The sequence below is a fragment of the Cucurbita maxima genome, unplaced genomic scaffold (assembly GCF_002738345.1).
Source record: "Cucurbita maxima cultivar Rimu unplaced genomic scaffold, Cmax_1.0 Cma_Scf00251, whole genome shotgun sequence".
In the NCBI taxonomy this organism is placed as follows: domain Eukaryota; kingdom Viridiplantae; phylum Streptophyta; class Magnoliopsida; order Cucurbitales; family Cucurbitaceae; genus Cucurbita; species Cucurbita maxima.
Genome location: NW_019272267.1, coordinates 56,304 through 65,743, shown reverse-complemented (window position 1 = coordinate 65,743; position 9,440 = coordinate 56,304).

Genomic DNA, 9,440 nt, shown 5'->3' with positions numbered 1-9,440 from the left:
GATTTTCGATCTCTTGGGTAGCTTGTTCTACGATGTTTTAGCTCTCGATTCTTTCATCAAGTTTACTCAACTTCTTCCTCTGAAGCTAGAGAAATCCTTACTTTAAAGGAAAAGAGATCGTAGATAGGAATTCGACTCTTATCCTCAATTTAATTTCGAAACCTATTTCCTTCAATTCGGCATGCTCTCGAGGTTATTTTTTCTTTGTGGTCTTCTATGAAAGCATTCCTTGGAGGTGCAGAAACTGATTGGTATCATTCTTGCTTGACGAGTCATCTGTATCCTCGAATTGGATTTTCAAGTTTTTCTTGAAGTTCTTTAACGGTGGATTGAATTGGAGGAATGGTTTCTGGGCATTTTCAGCACTCTATTCCATCATATAACTTGTGGGTAATCTTGTTGAGAAACTTTAGGAATAAGTTTGAAGAGAAATGGTGGAGGATTGCTCTCGAATTTGGAAGAAATCTGAGAGTAGGAGACCTATAATCTAAACGCTTATTGCCTTAGATTAGGGGATCAACCTTTATCGATTCTTATTCCGTATTGTTGCTCCTACTTCAAACTTTATAGGAAGAGCTTTCCTTATGAATTTTTATTTTTAATCTTAGCGAGATAGCTCAGTTGGGAGAGTGTCTAACTAAAGATTTGAAGGTCACGTGTTTAATCTTCACGTTCACGACACCTGTTTCCATTTGCATAAGCTAACTATTCAATAAAAAAATAGTTATTATTTATTTTTAAAATTTCAATGAATAATGAATTAGCGGAAATACCCTTACACATGAATTTTGATTTTTAATGTTAGCGGGGATAGCTCAGTTGGGACTGAATATCTGAAGTTTACATGTTTAATCCACGTTCACCGCACTTGGTTTATATTGCATAGGTCCATTAAGTTCATAACTTATTCAATCTAAAATGAGTGATTATTTCTTTTTAAAATATAATGAATTAGCGGAAATACCTTTACTTATGATTTGTTTTTTCAAATATTAGCGAGGATAACTCAGTTTTGAGAGCGTCAGACTGAAAATTTGAAGGTTACATCTTCGATCCACGTTCACTGCACCTTATTCAAGTCACATAACTTGAATCTTGACTATTCAATTTAAAATTAGTGATTATTTCTTTTTAAAATATCAATGAATTAGCTAAATACCTTACTAATGAGTTTTCATTTTTAATGTCAGCGGGGATAGCTTACTTTGGAGAGCGTCAATGAAGATCTCAAGGTCACGTGTTTGATCCACGTTCACCGCACCTGAGTCAAGTTCACTAACTTGCATAACCTGATTATTCAATCTAAAATTAGTGATTATTTCTTTTTAAAATCTCAATAAAGTAGTGAAAATATCTTTACGGATGAATTTTTATTTTTAATGTTAGCGGGTCAGTATTCAATCTAAAATTAGTGATTATTTCTTTTTAAAATCTCAATGAAGTAGTGAAAATATCTTTACCCATGAATTTTTATTTTTAATGTTAGCGGGGATAACTCAGTTCGAAGAGTGTCAGTGAAGATCTGAAAGTCACGTGTTTGATCCACGTTCACCGCATCTAATTCAAGTTTACTAACTTGGATAACCTTAATATTCAATCTAAAATTAGTGATTATTTATTTTTAAAATTACTTGACTATTTAATCTAAATTTAGTGATTATTTATTTTTAAAATTTCTGAATTTTCATTTTCAATGTTACACGGGATAACTTAGTTGGGAGAGCGTAATATTGAAGATTTGAAGGTCACGTGTTCGTTCGACCTTCACCACACCTGATTCAAGTAGTATAACTTACTATCTTATCTAAATTTAGAGATGATTTCTTTTTAAAATTTCAATGAATTAGCCTGTAAATGCGAAGACATTTAGTAAAATGACTCATTTTATTACATAGAACAATAAAATTGATCTTTCATTTTAATGTTAGCGTAGATAGCTCAATTCAATTGGGAGGCATCTGTAGATCTAAAGATTGCGTGAATTCCTAATTATTTAGTAAAATGACTCATTTTATTGCATGGAACAATAAAATTGATCTTCCCATAGAATTGTCAATACATTTTACTTTCAATGTTGCTAAGTTGAGTACCTTTGATGTAGGTGATGATTTTTCTGATTCGAGGACGAATCCTGAAGAGAGGGATGATGATAAGAATCATGGTCTACATTCTATTTTCAATGTTACTAAGTTGAGTCCTTTTGATGTAGGTGATGGTTTTTCTGATTCGAGGATGAATCCTTTTGAAGAGGGGGATTATGATAAGAATCACGGTGTTCCAACTGGACCTATTACACAACCCAAGGCCAAGAAGATTCAACAAGCATTCATATTTCATCTACAAAATTGGATAGGCTAGGTTCAACCATCATTTCATGTGTTACAAGATGATTCGTTTGAGTCAAGACCATTTGGAGATTCAAAAGTAAATATTTGCACGGTTTAAGTAGCGGATGAAGTTGCAAGCATCATTTCATGAGTGGTTAGAAAACTTTATTTATTATTTTAATTTCATAAAGTTTGTAATGCTCAAATTGACTTCGTCTATGGAGATTTAAAGAGATCGAGATTAAATCACGGCCACTAAATTTTTTTGTGGGGAGACTATAAATACCCACAAATTATTATGTAAAAGCTTATTTGTGATCAATGAAATTGATCTCTTAAGTTGAGACGTTCCCCCTTATAAAAATCTGAGCATATCTTTGTCGTTTTTAAGTTTGATGCAATTCTTGTGGTAGATTGCATCTGAGTTATTCAATAAAGTCTTGATCAAGTTCGATTGTGGGGTGATTCAATTTAGAAAAAGATTCCAAATCTTACTTCTCACTCTTGAATCTCATAATCTAATTCTAGCTTATCTCTTGGTTGATCCAAATTTTGTACAAAAAGGTGTTAATTTTTTTAATACAAGGGTTCTTGCTTCTACAAAAGCTTGGCTCGTTGGGCTGAAGATTACGGTTGGTCTATCATCCTTCAACGGGATATTCTATCCCCATGACTTGCTCTCATGCGGCCGTTCTTCTAACGCCAGTGACACATCCAATTGTCGAGATTTTTAATGTGAGTTTGTAACCCATCCATTGAGGTTCTTGGAATGATTCTATAGCTTATCATTTCCATGTTGGGAGTTGGATCATGGGTCTTGGGCGAAGGAATCCTTGGTTTACCGCACTTCGAGTTGAAGAAAGTGTCATAAGGTTAATTTTTTTCAATTTTTTTCAATTTTATTGATTTGTTTTAGTAATTTTATTTGATTTTATTTCAATTTTGTCAAACTCACTCGGGTGCTCATCTCAATCATTTCAGCCTTGTTGGCGTACAATAAGAGAGACCTTGGAAATAACCGGGAACTGTTCAACTAGATTATCACATTAACAATTTGAATCAAGTAAAGAGACATTAACCATTTGAATCACCTCAACCACGCTTATTGAACTTGACCAAATGTCTATAACATAGCACTAATAAAGGTACAAAGTAACACAAACAAAGGTACAAAGTAACACAAACAAGGTACAAAGTTCATAAACGTTTTTTTTTTTATCTAAAATACAATTGAACTTGACCATTATAGTACCTCTCAAACGTAGGTAAAGTTTAAATTCGGGTCTCCTTGTCAAACTCACTCGGGTGCTTATCTCAACCATTATGGCGTTCAACAAGAGAGACCTAAAAAATAGCCGGATTATCGCATTAACCATTTGAACCACCTCAACCCCACTGGTTGAAATTGAAACAAATATCTATAACATAACACTAACATAGGTACGATGTTCATAAATGTCTTTTTAATCTAAGATACTATTGAACTTGACCATTAAATGCCTCTCAAACTTAGGTAAAGTTTAAATATAATTGGTGACAAAAGACGAAATTATAAAATAAAAAGAAATAAGAAAATAATATTCCATTTCAGAGAATCAAACCAGAATATCCTATGGGAAAGCCAAATATCCAAACCGTTGGACAAGAATGAATTTTTAGTGTAGTTGTCTTGGAGTCTTTTGTCTAATCGCTAAAGAGTTTTACTATGATGTTTTGGGTAATGTCTAACTCTTCGACACGTCCTTTCATATGTGTGATAGAATTCTCAGAGTTACCGAGACGTTTCGAGCTGTTCGATCGTGTGGCTCTTTCTTCAAAAGGGTCAACATCAAACATCAGGTCTTTGATTGGCAACCCATCCAGAGGAGCGTTGATTGCATCGATGCCATCAACCGTCTTCCCATGAGTTTATGGTGCATGACCCATTTTTCATACCATTCACCTTCCAGCGCCACCATAGTTTTGCATCGACCATGAGATGCATTGCGACCAACATAACTCTTAGGTCCTATGAGCAAGTTCCAATAACCTTCAAGTATTGTTCTACGTCAAAAATAAAGCTTTTTAATTCCTTAGTATCCCGGTTTCCATTTACGGAGTTGTGTTCTTGGATTTTAAGTTTGTTAAGCTCACATGAACTTGGCTTGAGGTGTGGTTCTCTACAGCCCAACTTGTCAAACTCACTCCGGTGCTCATCTCAACCATGATGTCGTTCAACAAGAGAGACCTCGAAAACGACTAAATTATCGCATTAACCATTTGAATCACCTGCTCATCTCAACCATTGAGAGATCTCGAAAACGACTGGATTATCGCATTAACCATTTGAATCACCTCAACCCCACAGTTGTTGAAATTGAACCAAATATCTATAACATTAACTCTAACAAAGTACCTAAGAGTTCATAAAATTCTTTTTAATCTAAGATAGAAATTGTAAAATAAAATGAAATAAGAAAATAATATTCCATTGCCGAGAATCAAACCCAGGTCTTCTAGGTGAAACCCAATGGATTTTTGGTGTAGATGTTCTGAAGTCTTTTGTCAGATCGTTGAAGAGTTTTAGCATGATTTTTTGCTTAATGTCTAACTCTTCGACACGTCCTTCCCTGTGTGTGTTAGAGTTCTTAGAGCTACGGCGATGTTTCGAGCTATTCGATTGTGTGGCTCTTTCTTCAAAAGAGTCAACATCAAACGTTAGGTCTTTGATTGGCAACCCATCCAAAGAGAGCGTCGATTGCATCGATTCCATCAACAATCTTCCCATGCGTTTATGGTGCATGACCCATTTTTTATACCATTCACCTTTGAGCACTATCATAGTTTTGCATCGTCCATGAGATGCATTGCGGCTAACGTAACTCTCAGCTCGTATGAGAAAGTTCCTGTAGCCCTTAACTCTCAAGTCGTATGATAGAGTTCTTAGAGCTACCGCGACATTTCGAGATGTTCGATCGTGTGGCTTTTTCTTCAAAAGAATCAACATTAAACGTCAGGTCTTTAATTGGCAACCCATCCACGGGAGCGTCGATTGCATCGATTCCATCAACTGTCTTCCCATGAGTTTATGGTGCATGACCCATTTTTTATATTATCCACCTTCGAGCGCCACCGTCCATGAGATGCATTGTGGCCAACGTAACTCTTAGGTCCTATGAGCAAGTTTCTTTAACCTTCAAGTATTGTTCTACGTCAAAAATAAAGTTTTTTATTTCCTTAGCATCCGGGTTCCCATTTAAGGGTTTGTGTTTTTGGATTTTGAGTTTGTTAAGCCCAACATGAGCTTGGCTTGGGGTGTGGTTCTCTACAACCCTCCTTGTCAAACTCACTCGGGTGCTCATCTCAGTCATCTCAGTCATGATGGCGTTCCTTGAAAATGACTGGATTATTAAATTAACCATTTGAATCACCTCAACCTCACTAATTGAAATTGAACCAAATATCTATGATATAACACTATTAAAGGTTTAAAGTTCATAAAAGTCTTTTTAATCTAAGATACTATTGAACTTACCATTATAGTGCCTCTCAAACCAAGTTCATAAAAGTCTTTTGAATTTAAGATACTATTGAACTCATCCATTATAGTGCTTCTCAAACCTAGGTAAAGTTTAAATATAATTGGTGACAAAAGATGAAACTATAAAATAAAAGAAATAAGAAAATAAAATTTCATTGTCGAGAATCAAACTCGGGTCTCCTCGATGAAAGCCAGATCTTCTGTGTAATGTCTAACTCTTCTACACGTTCTTTTTATGTACGTGATAGAGTTCTCAGAGCTACCTAGAGTTCTTAGAGCTACCGCCACGTTTCTTATTCTTCGATCGTGTGGCTCTTTCTTCAAAAGAGTCAACATCAAACATTAGGTCTTTGATTGGAAACACATCCAAGGGAGCGTCGATTGCTTCAATTCCATCAATGGTCTTCCCATGATTTTTTGGTGCATGACTAGTTTTTTATACAATTCACCTTCGAGCGCCACCATAGTTTTGCATCGTCCATGAGATGCATTGTGGGCCAACGTAACTCTCAAGTCCTCTGAGCAAGTTCCTATAGTCTTAAAGTATAATATCAAAACATATTAACGTATTTGATATGTTAAATATTAAAATAATTGACGTGTATCATAAACATCAAATAAAAATATATATTTGAAATTTGAATGAGATTCATATTAATTAAACATATATTATGATATTCTACGAAATTTTAATATTTTTTAAATAAGATATTATATCTTAATGTATTCGGCATTCAAATATATAATTTGACAAAAATTATCACAATTTCACCGTAAATAGAACCCAAGGGTTAAGTCAAAAAGCATCAAACACTAAATACTCTGACATTTTAAGTGATATTTTGGAGAGAAGCTGATAAGCTCTTCAAAGAGCATGTGGTCATGTCTGACATTTGAGGTTAACCAACCGGTTGAAAAGAAACCATAATTTCTGATGTTGGTAATTAACTACAAACCTTTGAATAAGTTTTAGAATAAATAAGATATCCAATCCAAAACAAAAATGATTTGATAAAAAGAATTTAGAGTCAAATGTTTTTATAAAATTCGATATGAAATTGGGATTTCGGAAAATTCTAATTTCCTAAAAGGACAAATATAAAATAGCATTTAATGTCCAGTTTAGAAAATATGAGAGGAACGTCATGCGATTTAGGCTAAAAAACGCTCCATCAGAATTTCAGATGATTATGAATGATATTTTCAATCCTTTCAAAAAAATTAAATTGTTTATATGGATGATGTGTTGATATTTTCTAAAACCATTAAGATCAACACTTTAAACATCTACCTACATTCAGTAATGTAATGAAAAGAAATCAGCTAGTTGTGTCCATACCAAAAATCAAATAATATCAAACTCATATCCATTTTCTTGGATTTTAAATTTATTTGAGCCTTATAAAAACCCGTCCAATGGTCCATTGAGTTTGTCTCAAACTTTCGTGATGACGTATCCTAGAAAAGCCAACTTCAAAAAAAATTTAGGTTCTCTCAATTATGTCTCTTTAATCCTTCAAGATATCAGGCACGTTTACAAATGTCTTGATTGTTGGATCAGTATGGCAACCCTAGAGGGGGGTGGGGTGAATAGGATTTTAACCGTCAAGGTGTTTAAATGTGATTAATTTTTTTTTTAATGATGAAACTTTTTATAAATAGGTAGAATATGATAATTACTCGAACAAAATAATTAAGTCAAAACATTAATCAAGTTGAACATGCAATAAATCACAATAATAATTTTGAAATTAAATAGGAAAGAGTTAGAGAAAATGACACCGTAGTTTTATAGTGGTTCGGTCAAACTCGACCTACTCCACTCCCCAAGCGCCTCTTGGGAATTTGAATAAATAACTTTCTCGACTCTTTCCATGAATCAGAGTCAAACCGGTACACCGCTCTTTTTTCGAGTTCAAGAGCAAACTCTATCCTTTCAAGGGCGTAGGATCAAACCGATACAAGTATTTTAGTTTGATAATAACACACCACAACTCTCTCAAAGTTGATTTACAATTTGGGACACTCACAACTGTTTCCTCACAATACAATAATAATCCCTCTCAAGAATAAGATGAAGAGAAATAAACTTGTAAGCTTGGAGAGAGCAACAAACAATGGAGACTTTGAACAAATGAGAATTGGAGAATTTATGGAAGTTGTGTGTATAAAATGTGGGAAAGTTGATGAGTTTATATAGAGAAGACGAGTGGCAAAAGGTAGGAATTAATATTTTACATTGGATTGTGTTATGAATAATGGAAGGTTGATATTAAAAGTAAATAAATAAGAAAATTTTCTAAATTCATTTATTTAAAATTTTTAATATAATAATAATTCAAAATTTATTATAAATATAATAATATAATAATAATAAAAGCTTTGTGAGTAACTACCCAAATTTTAAAATATAATAATATAATAATAATAAAAATCGATGTAACGATTAAATTCAAATTTATATTTTGTCAAAATAATTTTATTTATAAATATAATAATAAGAAAAACTCCACCATTTGTTACTCTTCCAACATTATAAATGTCATACTTTGATATATTTTGATTTGTCCATCATTTTGATTTTGTTGCCACATCATCACGTCGGGTATGTTGTCTCGATTCTAATTTCTTCGTTTTAGCTCTGATTTGAGTAATTGAAAAGTTGTTGTAATCGTTATTCCCGACCTTATACTGTGGACAGTTCAAAATACTTAAAATAGTTAGTAATTAAAAGTAGGTTTGGTATCATCAAAAAAATCAGTCAATTAATTGATTCAAATTAATTAAATTGAGATCAAGGGCCAAAAAGCCAACATTGATGAGTGTCTTGAAAATAATAGGAAGTCTTGATTTGTAAAGGATATCTCTACCACCCAAAAAAATCAAATCATTAGTCAAATAAACTCCGTGCTTAAGTCTTATTGACCCAAGGGCAGATTTCATAGGAAAACGTGACGCATCAAATATCGGATATGGAGGTATCTAAAATTGTCAAAGAGGACAAAGAATCAATTATCATATTTCATTCAAAAGCCTCGAATAATACCATACAAATTACAAAACAGTAAAAAAAATATATATTATTTCCATTGTACTATGTGTACAATTTTAAAGGAAATTTAAAATAAATCCAGCATATTTGTCACACTTTTAAGTTCAATTACAATAAATAAAGAAAAGAATTGAGTGGCAATAAAATATCACTTAACATTGGAATGTAATTTGAAGACTTTGAATTACATTTAAGATTATTTATGTTATGTCTTTTTTTTTCAATTTGTATTTAATAGCTTTTGGTAGTTTGTAGATGAACTACATTATGTTTGAATTATCTTTTTGGCATATTTAAATGCTGGTAATATTCAAGTTTGAGAACACTGTGGAATACAAAAACTGTGTTTGAAATCATTTGGGTGTTATGTTTCTTTCAAACCTTGTTTAAGGTTTGGTGTTAAAGTCTATTCATTGGATTAGTCATGATCAAGCTAATTCTTGTGTGAGTCGTCTTGGAATCTAAGAGTGACAATCATAGATTCCCAATTCAATCTAAGAGTTATTTATCCTTCTAACCCACCCTGGGTTGAAATCAATTT